Below are 18,436 nucleotides of genomic sequence, written 5' to 3' on the forward strand. Positions count from 1 at the left end.
ATATTAATTTATCATTTTCAAGTGGGTGTGTCATTAAAATAATTATATTTATGACAAAATGTAAATGATTAGAAAAGTTTCCATTTTAATGGAAACTTCCACTAAGATGCTGCAGTGGAAGTTTCATATGCACATTTTTATGCCTTGCTCAAGTTTTATCCCTTCGATAAAGACTTGTACAAATTACCCTTATCTTTCTCTTTTCTGAACTCCTCAAATATTTTTAGCCACTATCAATCATAGTAAGTCTTTACTATTACCAGCATACATTCATATTATAAAGAATAGCAGCAATTTTCACTAATATAGATAGATATGGACAAGTTAATGGTAAGAATTTCCTTTTGAATGCACTAAATACAAAACATCATATCAACAACTCAGTATTAACAGGACTCTCTTTATTGTCCATAAAGCGCGTATGCTTTAAATTTGATCATCTCTTAGAATTATACTGAGAGTTGCAAACTTAATGTGAGCATCCCATTTCAACTACATTCAGTATTTACAATTCAGATATAATTGATTTTCCTTTTCATTTGGAAGCATAAAGCATGAGAGAAAATAGATGTAGTGCTATAAAACCAAAAAAGCATATGGAAGTATGTTGAAAAGCTTGATGAAAACTGTGATAAAAGCTTTGAAATATTATTAACTGCTTTGATTATGAAAGGCATGATTTTGGATTCTACTGTGCACTTTTTCAAAATCTTTGGGTACACTCCCAAACTTTGCTTTGTTGTAGAACTATCTAAAAAATTTCCTGAAAAATGTAAATATTTAGACCCATTTCAAACCCTTAAATCATCAATATTTGCTAAAGATCCCAGGAAACTATATTAAAAAAAAAAATCATCAATGAATCTAAAGCATGAGCCATGTTATAAATTACAATAGTATAGAATTATAGTTAAACCCATTGTGATCATTTGAAGCCGTATGTACCCCAGAAAAACATGTTCTTAAATTCAATCTATTATTGTGGATGTGAACCCATTGTAAGTAAGACCTTTTCATGAGACAATTTTAGTTAAGGTGTGACTGACCTCAATTTGGATGTATTTTTATCCCACTACTGGGGTCATTTATAAATGGAATGAAATCAGATTTAAGAGAGAGAAAGCCATGGAAGCAAGAAGATGAAATCATTGAAATCTGGAACAAAAGGAAGAGACCAGGAGACACCACCATGTGCCTTCCCTTTTGACAGATGAGCCAAGGTTCATCAGCAGCAGTATTTGGGAAGAATCATCTTGATGATGCCTCATTTTGGACATTTTCCTGGCCTCAGAGCTATGAGTGAATAAAATCTCATTTGTTTAACCCAACCCATTTCATGGTATTTGCTGTGAGCAGCCTAGGAATCTAAAACACCCATGTTATTTGAGTAATAATAATTGGCAACTAGAAAATGTTTCTTAACCTCTCTTAACATTAGTTTACTCATATTAGAATTAAAAACACAACCTAACAGAAAAATAATAGAGTAGATTACAAAAGAAGTAACAATCACTTTGCCTAATTGAGTAATTGTTATGGTTAAGTAATGTAATGATTGTAAAGAACTCAATAAAATTTATTGGCCATACAACAATAATGTCAGTCTGAACTACCATATGATCAGTATACTCTGAAACATAAATCCCTCCATGTTACCACTTATATATTCTCCAGTGAAAGTATTAGTCATCTTAGTAGTGCTATACTACCTATGCTAGAAGACTTGAGGCCATCATGGACTTCTCCTTCTTAGTATTCTAAACATTTGCTCTGTGTGCTAGGTACATTGGATGCATGACAAAACAGTCAAAAATATATACTCTTATAGTGTTTAAATTTTAATAAGGGAAAAAAGCAAAAGTAAAAAATAATTAATAAAAATATATGTTAAAAATGATCATTGTTAAGGAAAACAACAAACAAACAGACAAACAAAAAACAAAAAATAAAGGACAGAAGGAGTTCCAGCTTTGCTGCGGACATAGATGTGAGAGCCAAAGGGTTATATTTTGCAACAGGGCCACTACAAATATGTTATGCAATTTTGATGACTATTCTATGAAGAAGAGTTCATGTTACCACTTTTTTCCATCACAATATCAAAAGTTTTCTTGAGGAACATATTACTCAAATGCCAAAGTTGAGCTAAGGGTGTGACTATTATTATTTTGCACCAAATCCTATATACTGCTTTATAAATAAAAATATTAAAAGATGGGTAACAATGACAACTAAATCCATTGCTGTTTCCTAAATAGTAAAACAAACAAAAAAACACCATTTAATTGATATTCATGTATGTTACTATCTTGTTTCCAAGTTAGGAAATGAAATGAAATGAGATACTTCATCAATTGATACTATAAAGAAACACAAACAATTACCAATTATATCAATGCAATCTGGAAATTTTGTTCTAGATTATGAACATAGGCATTTGATAATATTACAGTAGGATTCTAAAGAGGTATTGTTAAAATAATTGCATTTAAATACTCCATAATATCTGAATACCCACTTTATAAAAATGAAGACAGCAAAACAAAACAAACAGTATGATGTAATGATAAAACTTAAACACTGTTGCCATAACAAAACACTTAACAAATGACAAATTAGAATAGAAAGGGGTTTGCCTAATTAGATAAAGGATATCTACTTAAAAAAAAACAAAAACAAAGAAAAACAGAAAAAAACGTAGTTAATGATAATATGCTGAAAATGCACTTAATGGTAATATGCTGATACTTTCTCTTTGAGATTGCAAATTAGGTAAGAATGCTAATTTATCTCCACTTCTATTTAACAACTTATTGGAAGACCTAGCTACAAAGGCAAAAGGAAAAACAAAGTATAAAAATTGGAAGGAAGAAATAAAACTATGTTATCAAATGCCATTTTGCAATCAGGGAATCTAGAAGAATCTACAGTTATAAATTAAAATCTTTAGCAAGTTAGTGAACTTAGTAGGATTGCTGGATACAAAGTCAATGTACAAAAATATGCAAGATATTTATTAGAAAATAAAATAGGAAAACAAAACCATTTAAAATAACATCAGAAGCATCACATGCATAGAAATAAATCTATCCCCAAAACATAAAGTACTACTGAGAAATATTAAGAAGGCCCAGGCAAATGTAAAGATATACCATGTATATGACTGGGTGAATCAACATTATACAAATAGCATTATGCCTAAATAAATTAAAAGATTCAATGGAATCCCAAACAAAATCCCAGTGGTATTTTTTTTTTCCTGATTGGAAATTGGCAAGCTTATTCTGAAATATGCATGGAGCTTCAAAAAATGAATAAACAAGACTCTTGAAGACAAATAACAAAGAGGAGTGTCTGACAGTCTCTCAAATATAAATATTTATTATAAAGCTACACTAATTAAGACACTGTGATATTGGTACTAGGATAAAGAGAATTCAGAAGCAAACCTACCACATCGAACAATTGATTTTTTTTTAAATGTATCAGTTATTTAATTAGGTTCTTTGCAAGAAGTTTAGAACACCAATTTGTGAGGATAAACTCCATTTGTGAGAGAGAACACAGAACGCAGAAAGCCTTGGAGCTGAGGAACAGCTTTGATTTTTGGCATAAGTTGTGAGTCCACAGTTTTCTGATCAACCTTGCGCTGCTCTGTAAGCTCATATTTCTCTTTCTCTGTGTGGAAGATCTCACCTTCCTGGTGTCTGGGCTTACGCAGCTTCTTCTTCTTGAAGTAAGCATCAGTGAGATGTTTTGGGATTTTCACAATACTTACGTCAATTTTGGTGGAGGTGGCAATTGAAGTGGGCCCCCTCCCCTTAATCTGTAACAGGAGAGTCCCCTTCCCCCTCAACTGGCAATGACTGCAGAGTAAGCATTAAGCCCTAAGAAGAAGGGAGTGAAACTGTACCGTTTTAGGGAGTGAGACTTGCAGTTGTATGCATTAGCCAAGCATAACTGTTTCAACAATTAACCATTGCGCTGATGTTGAGAAAATTTCTCAACCTTGCTAAAGATCTTAAGCAACCATTAATTAACCGCCAACTCTGCTTCTGTCAAAATAGCTTGCTTGCATTTTCAGGGTGTAGTTTCTGCCTGTATAAGTCTCAAGCACATGCAGGTTAGGGCTGCTTACTGAACTCCCTGCGCGGAGTGACAGTGAGCAGTCGCTGGCCGGCTAATAAAGGTTCTTAAATTCTGTTTGGCTGTCTCGTACTTTAACTCGCAGGCACCATAACATTTGGAGGCCCCAGCAAGATATCCTCGGCATTTGCTGAGGCTCATCAGTCGAGATAAGGTCTGACTACCGGCCCTCCCCCAGGGGGCACATGCTGAGAGACGTTCCTCAGTCCCGGTGGAGAGTCGGGTGGTCAAGCCTTGAAATTCAAAAATCTGCCTCTGAAGCCATCTGGACATGGGCCCACAATGGTAAGAAATCTCTAATCTGGTCTGGTGGGGTACCCCTTTAGCGTCTTTAAGAGGGCTGGATGCAGCCATAACTCTGAGACCCAGCCTCGGACCACGACGGTGGCTGGTGGCCTCAGGTTCAGGTTCTGGTTCAGGTTCGGAATTGGTCTCTTAGCGCAGACCTAGTCTCTGTTTTGTGTTTTGTTGTTAGTGTCTTTGTTCTGTTCTGTTTCTGTTTTTTTTTTTTTTTTTAACTTTCCCTTCTTTTTTAAATCAACTGTATGAAAAAAAAAGTTAAAAAGAAAACAAACATACAATAAAAGAACATTTCAAAGAGACCATAACAAGGGAGTAAGAAAAAGACAACTAACCTAAGATAACTGCTTAACTTCCAACATGTTCCTACTTTATCCCAAGAAAGTTACATAATATAGCAACATTTCAGTGAACTTGTTCCTACTACATCCATCAGAAATTAACAGACCATAGTCATTTCTGGGCATCCCCAGAACGTTAAATAGCTTATCTGTTCTTCTTGGATTATTGTTCCCCCTTCCTTAATTGCTCTCTACTGCTAGTTCCCCTACATTCTACATTATAAACCATTTGTTTTACATTTTTCAAAGTTCACATTAGTGGTAGCATATAATATTTCTCTTTTTGTGCCTGGCTTATTTCGCTTAGCATTATGTCTTCAAGGTTCATCCATGTTGTCATATGTTTCACCAAATCGTTCCTTCTTACTGCCGCGTAGTATTCCATCGTGTGTATATACCACATTTTATTTATCCACTCATCTGTTGAAGGACATTTGGGTTGTTTCCATCTCTTGGCAATTGTGAATAATGCTGCTATGAACATTGGCGTGCAGATATCTGTTCGTGTCACTGCTTTCCGATCTTCCGGGTATATACCGAGAAGTGCAATCGCTGGATCGAATGGTAGCTCTATATCTAGTTTTCTAAGGAACTGCCAGACTGACTTCCAGAGTGGCTGAACCATTATACAGTCCCACCAACAATGAATAAGAGTTCCAATTTCTCCACATCCCCTCCAGCATTTGTAGTTTCCTGTTTGTTTAATGGCAGCCATTCTAACCGGTGTTAGATGGTATCTCATTGTGGTCTTAATTTGCATCTCTCTAATAGCTAGTGAAGCTGAACATTTTTTCATGTGTTTCTTGGCCATTTGTATTTCCTCTTCAGAGAACTGTCTTTTCATATCTTTTGCCCATTTTATAATTGGGCCGTCTGTACTACTGTCATTGAGTTGTAGGATTTCTTTGTATATGCAAGATATCAGTCTTTTGTCAGATACATGGTTTCCAAAAATTTTTTCCCATTGAGTTGGCTGCCTCTTTACCTTTTTGAGAAATTCCTTTGAGGTGCAGAAACTTCTAAGCTTGAGGAGTTCCCATTTATCTATTTTCTCTTTTGTTGCTTGTGCTTTGGGTGTAAAGTCTAGGAAGTGGCCTCCTAATATAAGGTCTTGAAGATGTTTTCCTACATTATCTTCTAGGAGTTTTATGGTACTTTCTTTTATATTGAGATCTTTGGTCCATTTTGAGTTAATTTTTGTGTAGGGGGTGAGGTAGGGGTCCTCTTTCATTCTTTTGGATATGGATATCCAACTCTCCCAGCCCCATTTGTTGAAAAGACCATTATGGCTCAGTTCGGTGACTTTGGGGGCCTTATCAAAGATCAGTCGGCCATAGATCTGAGGGTCTATCTCTGAATTCTCAATTCGATTCCATTGATCTATATGTCTATCTTTGTGCCAGTACCATGCTGTTTTGGCAACTGTGGCTTTATAATAAGCTTCAAAGTCAGGGAGTGTAAGTCCTCCCACTTCGTTTTTCTTTTTAGAGTGTCTTTAGCAATTCGAGGCATCTTCCCTTTCCAAATAAATTTGATAACTAGCTTTTCCAAGTCTGCAAAGTAGGTTGTTGGAATTTTGATTGGGATTGCATTGAATCTGTAGATGAGTTTGGGTAGAATTGACATCTTAATGACATTTAGCCTTCCTATCCATGAACATGGAATATTTTTCCATCTTTTAAGGTCCCCTTCTATTTCTTTTAGTAGAGTTATGTAGTTTTCTTTGTATAGGTCTTTTACATCTTTGGTTAAGTTTATTCCTAGGTATTTGATTTTTTTAGTTTCTATTGAAAATGGTATCTTTTTCTTGAGTGTCTCTTCAGTTTGTTCATTTCTAGCATATAGAAACATTACTGACTTATGTGCATTAATCTTGTATCCCGCTACTTTGCTAAATTTGTTTATTAGCTCTAGTAGCTGTATCGTCGATTTCTCAGGGTTTTCTAGATATAAGATCATATCATCTGCAAACAATGACAGTTTTACTTCTTCTTTTCCAATTTGGATGCCTTTTATTTCTTTGTCTTGCCGGATTGCCCTGGCTAGCACTTCCAGCACAATGTTGAATAACAGTGGTGACAGCGGGCATCCTTGTCTTGTTCCTGATCTTAGAGGGAAGGCTTTCAGTCTCTCACCATTGAGTACTATGCTGGCTGTGGGTTTTTCATATATGCTCTTTATCATGTTGAGGAAGTTTCCTTCAATTCCTACCTTTTGAAGTGTTTTTATCAAAAAGGGATGTTGGATTTTGTCAAATGCTTTTTCAGCATCTATTGAGATGATCAATTGATTTTTCCCTTTCGAGTTTTTAATGTGTTGTAATACATTGATTGTTTTTCTTATGTTGAACCATCCTTGCATGCCTGGAATGAACCCCACTTGGTCATGGTGTATGATTTTTTTAATGTGTCTTTGGATTCGATTTGCAAGTATTTTGTTGAGGATTTTTGCATCTATATTCATTAGGGAGATTGGCCGGTAGTTTTCCTTTTTTGTAGCATCTTTGCCTGGTTTTGGTATTAGATTGATGTTAGCTTCATAAAATGAGTTAGGTAGTGTTCCATTTTTTTCAATGTTTTGAAAGAGTTTGAGTAAGATTGGTGTCAGTTCTTTCTGGAAAGTTTGGTAGAATTCCCCTGTGAAGCCATCTGGCCCTGGGCATTTATTTGTGGGAAGATTTTTGATGACTGATTGGATCTCTTTGCTTGTGATGGGTTGGCTGAGGTCTTCTATTTCTTCTCTGGTCAGTCTAGGTTGTTCATATGTTTCCAGGAAATTGTCCATTTCTTCTACATTATCCAGTTTGTTGCCATACAGTTGTTCATAATATCCTCTTATAATTTTTTTAATTTCTTCAGGATCTGCAGTTATGTCACCTTTTTCATTCATTATTTTGTTTATATGGGTCTTCTCTCTTTTTGATTTTGTCAGTCTAGCTAGGGGCTTGTCAATCTTGTTGATCTTCTCAAAGAACCAACTTTTGGTGATATTTATCCTTTCTATTGTTTTTTTGTTCTCTATGTCATTTATTTCTGCTTTAATCCTTGTTATTTCTTTTCTTGTACTTGGTTTAGGATTGGTTTGCTGTTCATTTTCTAGCTTCTTCAGTTGATCCATTAGTTCTTTGATTTTGGCTCTTTCTTCCTTTTTAATATATGCGTTTAGTGCTATAAATTTCCCCCTTAGCACTGCTTTTGCTGCATCCCATAGGTTTTGGTATGTTGTGTTCTCATTTTCATTCGTCTCTATATATTTAGCAATTTCTCTTGCTATTTCTTCTTTAACCCACTGATTGTTTAGGAGTGTGTTGTTTAACCTCCAGGTATTTGTGAATTTTCTAAGTCTCTGATGGTTATTGACTTCTAATTGTATTCCATTGTGGTCAGAGAATGTGCTTTGAATAATTTCAATCTTTTTAAATTTATTGAGGCTTGTTTTATGTCCCAGCATATGATCTATTCTGGAGAAAGTTCCGTGAGCACTAGAAAAGTATCTGTATCCTGGTGATTTGGGATGTAATGTCCTGTAGATGTCTGTTAAATCTAATTCATTTATCAGATTGTTTAGGTTTTCAATTTCCTTATTGGTCTTCTGTCTGGTTGATCTATCTATAGGAGAGAGTGATGTGTTGAAGTCTCCCACAATTATTGTGGAAACATCAATTGCTTCCTTTAGTTTTGCCAATGTTTCTCTCGTGTATTTTGTGGCACCTTGATTGGGTGCATAGACATTTACGATTGTTATTTCTTCTTGCTGAATTGCCCCTTTTATTAGTATGTAGTGGCCTTCTTTGTCTCTCAAAACATCCCTGCATTTGAAGTCTATTTTATCTGAGATTAATATTGCTACACCTGTTTTCTTTTGGCTGTAGCTTGCATGAAATATTTTTTTCCATCCTTTCACTTTCAGTTTCTTTGTGTCCCTGTGTCTGAGATGAGTCTCTTGTATGCAACATATTGATGGTTCATTTTTTTTGATCCATTCTGCGAATCTATATCTTTTAATTGGGGAGTTTAATCCATTTACATTCAACGTTAAAACCGTGAAGGCATTTCTTGAATCGGCCATCTTATCCTTTGGATTATGTTTGCCATATTTTTACCTCTCTCTATTAATATCCTTTATTGTACCCATACCGAATCTCTTTAGTAATGAACCTTTCTCCAGGTCTCTCTGTCCTGTCTTTGTTTCTCTGTCTGTAGGGCTCCCTTTAGTATCTCCAGTAGGGCAGGTCTCTTGTTAGCAAATTCTCTCAGCATTTGTTTGTCTGTGAAAAATTTAAGCTCTCCCTCAAATTTGAAGGAGAGCTTTGCTGGATAAAGTATTCTTGGCTGGAAATTCCTCTCACTCAGAATTTTAAATATATCGTGCCACTGCCTTCTTGCCTCCATGGTGGCTGCTGAGTAGTCACTACTTAGTCTTATGCTGTTTCCTTTGTATGTGGTGAATTGCTTTTCTCTTGCTGCTTTCAGAACTTGCTCCTTCTCTTCTATGTTTGACAGTATGATCAGTATATGTCTCGGAGTGGGTTTTTTTGGATTTATTCTATTTGGAGTTCACTGAGCATTTATGATTTGTGTATTTATGTTGTTTAGAAGATTTGGGAAGTTTTCCCCAACAATTTCTTTGAATACTCTTCCTAGACCTTTACCCTTTTCTTCCCCTTCTGGGACACCAATGAGTCTTATATTCGGACGTTTCATATTATCTATCATATCCCTGAGGTCCATTTCGAGTTTTTCAATTTTTTTCCCCATTCTTTCTTTTATGCTTTCATTTTCCATTCTGTCATCTTCCAGGTCACTGATTCGTTGTTCAACTTCCTCTAGTCTTGTACTATGAGTGTCCAGAATCTTTTTAATTTGGTCAACAGTTTCTTTAATTTCCATAAGATCATCCATTTTTTTATTTAGTCTTGCAATGTCTTCTTTATGCTCTTCTAGGGTCTTCTTGATTTCCTTCATATCCCGTACTATGGTCTCATTGTTCATCTTTAGTTCTTTGAGTAGCTGCTCTAGGTGCTGTGTCTCTTCTGGTCTTTTGATTTGGGTGCTTGGGCTTGGGTTATCCATATCGTCTGGTTTTTTCATATGCTTTATAATTTTCTGTTGTTTTTGGCCTCGTGGCATTTGCTGAACTTGATAGGGTTCTTTTAGGGTTTGTAGACCAGTTGAAGTCCTTATCTCTAATTTATCAGATCTACAGCTTCGTGGAGTACACTTTCTCTAACTAACCAGCAGGTGGCGTCCACGAGCCACCTGTTCTCCACAAGCCAGTTCTCCCCTGCTTAGCCTTTTTGGTGAGTGGGGGAGTGAGTCTTGTGGGGCCCAATTGGTGTACCAAGCTTGCGTGTGTAGTTGGTGTTGCCTGCCCTGTATGTGGGGCGTGTTTCTGGGCAGTCGGGGAGGGGGGGTGGCCCTAACAATCAAATCTCCCTGATGATCCTAGAGTTTTAAAGCTGCTGCAATAGTCTAATCCTTCAGTTCAGTCCTGCCACAGTTTGTCTCTGCCACTGACCCACAAGTCTTTGGTATTGGCGTATGGCTCCTGAGACTTGCAAGTGGGCCCCTCTTCCAGGCCGTGCACCCCGGGTCCTCTGTTGAGGGATGACTGTGCTATGTCACAGGTGAGTGCCGTCCCCCCAGGGCAGTTCTGGGCTGCTGGGCTGTGTTGGGAGGCTCCCAGTCTGCTCAAATGATGGCTGAATGGGGCTCTGTTAATTCACACTGCTCCCCCTTCCCAGCTCTGGGACATTCAGCTGAGGTTGCAGGGAAGGCTAATGTCCACGCCCAGTTTTGTGGTGTGTGCCTGTTATTTGAAGCACTTCCGTCACACTGGGTTGTCTGGGGCAGCTCTGGGCTATGGGGCTGGCGATGGGCAGGAGTGTTTCCTGTCCACCAGGATGGTGGCTGTGAGCGGACACCCCCCTTTTCTTGGGAAGTTGTATTGTTTAGTGAATTTTCTCAGCCACTGGATTATTGCCTTTTGTCTCAGAGCTCTCTTAGTTCTGCTCTTGACTTGACGTGCCCATATTTCAATTCTTTGAAGCTTTCTGTATTGAGCTTCTTAGAGTAATTGTTTTAGAAAAAGCAAAAAGGATTAAAAAAAAAAAAAAACAAAAAAAAAAACGGCCCTCCTCAGAGATCTAATGGGTTATTGAAATGCTAAAAGACAAAGCAACCAGGGCCATTAAGGAAAGGTGCACAGGGCAGAGAGATCAGCTTTGCTTCGGGATTTGCATATGCGCCTCAAGGTCTGATCTCCGCCCTTCCCCTTTCTGTGTTCACCAGAACTCCAAAAATCCTCTGCTTTTATTTTGGAGTTTTTCGTGTTGTTTTTTTTCTATGCCTGTCTCCTCTCTGCTGGGCTGGCTGCTCTCAGAGTCTCTGGTGTCTGGTCTCAGTCTATCTATGGTTGGAGTTTGAATCAGTAGAATGAGTTTCCGATAAGAGCAGCCACTGCAATTCTCCCTTCTCCTTCCCGGAGCTGACAGCCCCTCCTCCCCCGGGACTGAGCCTGGCAGGGAGGGGCGCGGGTCCCCTGGCCGCAAAAACTTACAGATTTCGCTGATCTCAGCAGTTCCACGTTTTCATGAGTGTTGTATGAAGTATGCCCAAAGACAGATTGCTCTGTGGTGTCCAGTCCACGCAGTTCCTGGCTTTTTACCTACTTTCCTGGAGGAGTAACTAAAACATACAGCTCACCAGTCTGCCATCTTGCCCCGCCTCATGAAGCTCTGTTTCTGTTTTGTAAACCATCAGTCCCGCAATGGGTCAGTCTCCATCTGCTTCTGCTTGCTCTCTGTTGCAGTGTTTTTTAAAAAATTTTCAGGACTTCTGCCGACGAGCTGCAGGGTTGGGTGCCACAGTCAATCCAGGAACTCTTCGGACCCTTTGCAAGCTTAAATGGCCAACTTTTCCAGACTCTAATTGATCCCCCCAGGGTACCTAAATGTGCCGATTGCTTTTCAGGATCAAAAAGTTATTTATGAAAGACCAGGACATCCAAATCAGATTCCCTATATTGAAACCTGGATCGACGTCCTTACTGACAGCCCCAAATGGCTTAAAACTTGCTCACCACCTAAACCATCCAAAGAGCGAAGTGTGCTTGTTTTAAAGGGGCCATCCAAAAGGCCCCCAGTCCTCAACCCCTCACAGGACAGTCCCCCCTTATCACAGCCCCCACCTTATTCCATAGGGCCCTCTACCCCCAGCCCAGAGCCCTCTGCCCCCAGCCCAGGGCCCTCCACCCTTAGCCTGGAACCCTCTCCTCCCAGTCCAGGACCCTGTTCCTAGCCCAGGGCCCCATTGCTTCCAGTTCAGGGCCCCCTACCCTGAGTTTAGGAGGACCCCTTATTCCTACTCCAGATTCCACTATGCCCCCAGCAACTCTCTCCAGCCCCCCCACACCCATTCCAGAAGTTCGTATGAGTCGCATGGTCAGGTCCTTGTCCCCGCTCAACTACCCCTGAGACAAGTCATTCAGGGCCCACCTGAAGACCCAAAACCCTTTATGGTCTATGTTCTTTTTTCCACCAGTGACTGGTACAATTAAGAAAATCAAAACCCCTCTTTCTCTCAAAACCCCAAGGACTAATCTCTTTGTTGGATTCCATTTTCTTTACCCATCAGCCCACATGGGATGACTGACAACAACTTCTGCAAACCCTTTTCATGTCAGAGGAGAGAGAGAATCCATGCCCAGGGATGAAAATTAGTCATGGGGCCAGACGGTCTGCCAACCCCAGAAGTAGACTGCCTCAAGGCTGTTTTTCCTTTCACCCGACCCCTGTGGGACCCTAACATGAATCAAGGTAAGGAGGCTTTCGAACGGTACCGCCAGACTCTAATGGGGGTTCTCCGAGCAGTGGTGTGGAGGCCTACAAGTATGTCCAAAGTAATTGAGGTGACTCAGGGGGCTACTGAGTCCCCCACTGCTTTTCTAGAGCACCTCCAGGAGGCTTACTGATTATACACCCCTGTAGATCCGGAGGCGCCAGAAAACAGATGAGCAATTAATATTGCCTTTGTAGCCCAGTCAGCCCCAGATATGAGAAAAAAGTTACAAAAGTTAGAAGGCTTTAAGGGAAAAGTGCTGAGTGAGTTGGTGAAGGTTGCTCAACGAGTCTTCAATAATGGGGAAAGTTCCGAAGACTTAAAAAAAAAAAAGGCACAGCTTTGAGTTTCACAAGCCTCTTATCTTGGGTACAATATAACTGAAGGAAAGAGAACATTGTCTGATAAACGCATTCAAGCCATCCTCCAAATTCCAGCACCCTGGACAAAGCAGCAAGTCCAGGAGTTTTTAGGAGAGGTTGGGTATTGCCGGCTATGGATTCTTGGGGTTGCCAAAATAGCCCGCCCTCTTTATGCCAGTACTGGGGGGAAGGACTCAGAGCTAACTTAAACTGATAAGGAGGAAGGAGCCTTCCAGACTCTTAAAAAGGCACTTACTCAAGCCCCAGCCTTAGCACTCCCAGATCTCAGAAAACCATTCCAGCTGCATGTAGCCGAGGCACAAGGGACAGCAAAGAAAGTGTTAACACAGCGTTTAGAGCCATGGAAATGGGTCGTGGCTTATCTTTCAAAGCACCTCGATCCTGTTGCAGCAGGTTGGCCTAACTGCCTCTGAGCCATTGTGGCCACCGCCCTGCTAGTTAAAGAAGCCTCTAAACTCACATTTGGGCAAGAACTGCAAATCATCGCCCCCCACATGGTCAAAACCCTCCTCAAAAGCCCCCCGTACAGGTGGCTCTCTAATGCAAAAATTACTCAATACCAAGTCCTTCTCCGTGATCCAGCCAAAATAAACTTTCTTCAAACCTCAGCTTTAAACCCAGCTACTTTGCTGCCAAAGAATAATCCCAGCCAACCCATTCATGACTGTGTCAAAACCTTAGCAGCTACCACCAAACTGCCTGAAGACCTAACTAATCTGCTGCTTCAAAACCCAGATGAAACTCTCTATACTAACGGGAGCAGTTTCATTCAAGACGGGACTCGGGTTGCTGAAGCGGCAGTAGTAACAGCCTCTAAGGTACGTCTGCACAAAAAACTGAGCTAATAGCCCTCACCAAAGCTCTCTGAGGGGCCAAGGAAAAATGCCTCAGAAATACCAGAGCTTTTAATAGCCCTTTGGCTTCCCAGAGCAGTACACCCAAAGCCAAGGAAAATGTGTTTGCTGACCAAATGGCCAAAGAAGTGGCCATAAAACCAGTGGCGCCCCTTCAAGTCTTGCCCCTCCTACCACCCTGGGTATTAAAAGCTGCTCCAGCTTACTCAGACTCTGACGTCTGTCTGTCTAGGTCAAGAACTCCAAGCTAAAAATAATCCAAAGGGGTGAAAAGTCCTCCCAAACTCTAGAATCCTCCTACCAGAGGCACTGAAAAGAGACTTAATTTTACAAACGCATCAAAGTACACACCTGGGAGGGACAAAATTAGCTGAATTGCTAAGAACTAACTTTTACATACCTAAGCTTTTTCAGGTAGCAAAAGAGGTAAGCAGAAAATGTCACGTCTGTGCTCAAGTCAGCCCAAGTCATGTAAGTACCCCTGCTGTCCCTGGTCACCACCTAAAAGGTCAGCTCCCAGGAGAGCAATGGGAAATAAACTTTACGAAACTGTCTCCAGGACCAGGGGAATACAAGTACTTACTTGTGCCGCTGAACACTTTCTCAGGATGGGTTGAGGCCTACCCAACTTGGTCAGAGTCAGCTCAGGTAGTAGCTAAGAAATTATTGGCTAACATTGTCCCTTGGTTTGGCCTACCAGTAGCAATAGGGTCTGACAATGGTCTGGCTTTTATAGCCCAAGTTACCCAAACCTTGGTAAAGGCTTTGAGAATCAAATGGAAATTACACTGCATATACAAACCACAAAGCTCAGGGCAGGTAGAAAGAATCAATCAGAAGCTTAAGGAAACCCTCACCAAACTTAAATTGGAGACTGGCGGAAACTGGGTGCACCTCCTTCTGTTTGTCTTACTTAAAGCTAGGTGTACCCCTTATGTAAAAGGTATTACTCCATATGAAGCCATGTTCAGCAGGCCACACCCACTCCTCCCCAAGTTAGGGGAGGAGCAGCTCACCTCCCTGTCTACCTCTAAACTTCTCAAGTCCCTACAGGCCTTACACTACAACTCCAAAAACATCCATCACACCATCCGCGCCCACTGCCCGAAACCTGACACCGCGAAAGAAGAAACCCCTACTGCTGAAACTGGTGATTTAGTGTGGATCAGGAAAAGGACTCCCTCCTCCCTCAAGGCACACTAGGCTGGACCTTATCAAGTAATCCTAAGCACACCAACTGCTGTGCAGTCTCAGGTAAAAGATTTTAAATACATCACTCACAAGTTAAAAGGCAGACTCCGACCAGAACACAGGATGGTCCGTCCAGAAGACCTCAAATCCCCTAAAGATTTGGCTACAACAACGTACACCATAATACTAACTCTGGTATCAATATTAGCCACCAAAAACCCCCATCAAGCCACTAATTATATGTGGAAGTTAACTCGCACCATTAATGGAACAGTGGTCAGCCAGGTCAGCACCCCTGGCAGCCCTAAATTTCTTTTTAACCTATGTAATCTCGTTAAAAAAAAAAAAAGAAACCTGGATGTTGCCAAAAGGGAGAGAGGGGGAACCACCAGAGGTGACAGGCTACGGCTGTGGTGAGTTACCCTTAGAAGAGGGGCTGCTGCATAGCCAATATTATATCTGTCCGCAGGAAGGTACCACAGAGGAAGGTACCTCACCGTGTGGGGAGGAGGGAGAGTACTTTTGTAAAAGGTGGAATTGTGAAACTATAGCCCCATGAAAAAATGTAGACCATCTGTTAAGGGTCACAAGGAATAAAAGGCCAGAAGCTCCTATTAAGAATTGTGAAATTAGAAACTGTAACTGTTACTTTTGAACCACAGCAGTTTTGGGAAAATTCCCAGTGGTTGGGGGGAAAAACGTGGGGATTGCGCCTATATGTATCAGGATATGACCCTGAAGTGTTATTCACTATTCAGACCAGTCCCCTCAATTCCATCTACTTCTTACGCTAATTCTTGTGCCTCTGTAACCATTTTCAGTGACAGCTCTGCAGGTCGTTATAAACACTACTTAGCAGCACCTAAAGAAACATGGTTTGTGTGTACAACAAGGTTAACTCCATGCTTATACCACCCCCCCCACCCTTATGAAACCTAAAGCTCCAGGGCTGTGCATTCTCACTCATGTCCTTCCCCAGGTATACTAATACTATGGTGAGGGAGGTAGGGAACATCTCGGGCTGACTAACCTCAAATGAGTCAAGTGAGAAGGACCTGTGTTAGTGCTGGTGCTCATTCAACTTAGGGTGGCCTGAGCAGCCACAGTAGGAACCACGGCACTCGTTACAGGAAATCAGCATTTTCAAACCCTTAGTGCCCAAATTAACCAGAATCTAAAAACCTTAAAAAAGAGCATTACTAAATTTTAGGTGTTCTTAAGCTCATTAGCAGAAGTAGTGCTCCAGAATCGGAGGGGACTCGACCTTGTATTCTTAAAGCAGGGAGGGCTTTGTCTAGCCTTAGGTGAAGCATGCTGTTTTTATACTAACCACTCAGGTGTAATTAAAGAAAGTTTAAGCCAACTCCGGAAGAGACTACAGGATAGAGAAGAGCAAAGGAAAAAGGATGGAAATTAGTTTAAAAGTATATTTTCTCAATCTCCATGGCTAACTACCTTAATATCAGCAATTGCCGAACCCCTGGCTCTTCTCATGTTAGCCTTAATCATAGGCCCCTGTGTTATACACAGTTTAGTTAAATTTATCCAATGACATATTCAAAGTGTAAAGCTCATGGTTTTGCAGTCTCAATATCAATACTTACCCTCAGAAGAAACAATGATTTGATTCTCCCTAAAAACCAGTGAGGAATGAAGTGGGCCCCCTCCCCTTAATCTGTAACAGGAGAGTCCCCTTCCCCCTCAACTGGCAATGACTGCAAAGTAAGCATTAAGCCCTGAGAAGAAGGGAGTGAAACTGTACCGTTTTAGGGAGTGAGACTTGCAGCTGTATGCATCAGCCAAGCGTAACCGTTTCAACAATTAACCATTGTGCTGATGTTGAGAAAATTTCTCAACCTTGCTAAAGATCTTAAGCAACCATTAATTAACCGCCAACTCTGCTTCTGTCAAAATAGCTTGCTTGCATTTTCAGGGTGTGGTTTCTGCCTATATAAGTCTCAAGCACACTCAGGTCGGGGCTGCTCACTGAACTCCCTGCGTGGAGTGACAGTGAGCAGTCGCCGGCCGGCTAATAAAGGCTCTTTAAATTCTGTTTGTCTGTCTCATACTTTAACTCACGGGCACCATAACAGCAATGACAAATTTCTGGTGTGCCCTACGCAGCGGAACTCGATTGAGGACCAGGGGTCCAGTCACAAGTAGCAAGCCACTGCCCAGCTGCTTCAGTAAAACCACTCTCTTGCCCCTATGGCAACCAGTGAGGATGATCAGAGTGGTCCTGGGAGTGATGCTGGATTGCAGCTTTCTCACATGCTGACTGAAGGGTTTTTTGCCATGGCTCAACAGCTTCTGAGGCACATCTTCAGTAGGATAATATCTAGGCATTTTGCAAAGTTTAACCACTCTGGTGCCTTCATTTTTGTCACCACCAACGGGTTTTATGACAGTAGCAAGAACCTTCTCCTTTTTCTTTTCAATCCTGAATTTAGCTGCTGAATACTTCCTCTTGTACATGGCCTTCTGGAATACATTGCAGATCGGGAATATCTGCTAATTCCTCTGACGAGAACTGGGTTTCAACTGCAGTGAGGCTTCTCTTTTTTGGGCTTTTTGGTTTTGAGGCTACTCTTTTTAGCCTTGCCACTGGCATCAGCCTTCTTGGCCTCAGGTTTCTTCTCCATAGTTGCCGGCTTTTCAGCCTTTTCACCCTCCATCTTCCGAGATGAGAAAGAGCTGAACAATTGATGTTTGATAAAAATAGCAAGTAAAGTAGTGAGGAAAGTTTGGTTTTCTAATAATTTTCAATAAATGGTACATATAGAAAACAAATGACATTTGACACATATTTCAAACCCTAAAAAACCAATTACAGGCTGAATTTATATTTAAATCTTAAAGGTAAAACAATAAAGCTTCTAGAAAGAGTCAGAGAAAATATCTTCATAAACTTGGATAATTCATACACACACAAATATCTGTGAAAAAAATAGGCTGATAAATTATGCTGCATTAAAACAAATTCTTTTTATCAGAAGAGTGAAAAAGCAAGTGACAGAAATGAGAATAATTGCAAAACATATAGCTGAAAAGCTCTCATGTCCAGAATATATAAGTGACTCCAATTAATCAGCATTTTTAAATAAGGGAGTTATATCAATAGAAAAAATATAAGGGACTTGAAACAGCATTTGACAAAAGAGGTAATTATATGAAAAGGTGCTCAAACTTTTTATGGTTCATATTAAAGTCATATTCCATATAAAAACATACAATGTTATCACTACCACCTATAGGAATGTCTGCCATTAAAAACTGTCAATACCCAGTCTTCATGAGTTTATGAAGCAACTGGAACTTCCACACTGTTGATAGGAGTGTAGAATGGAACCGACACTTGGGAAAGCTGTTTGGCATTTCATTAA

General features: G+C 40.2%; 1 pseudogene; it reads right to left on the reverse strand.

The window, feature by feature from the left end:
• Nucleotides 1–3,508: 3,508 nt before the first annotated feature.
• LOC119528583 lies at nucleotides 3,509–17,728 on the reverse strand (annotated as a pseudogene).
• Between the last annotated feature and the right edge of the window lie 708 nt (nucleotides 17,729–18,436).

Source organism: Choloepus didactylus, chromosome 3 (genome assembly GCF_015220235.1).
Source record: "Choloepus didactylus isolate mChoDid1 chromosome 3, mChoDid1.pri, whole genome shotgun sequence".
Classification (NCBI taxonomy): domain Eukaryota; kingdom Metazoa; phylum Chordata; class Mammalia; order Pilosa; family Megalonychidae; genus Choloepus; species Choloepus didactylus.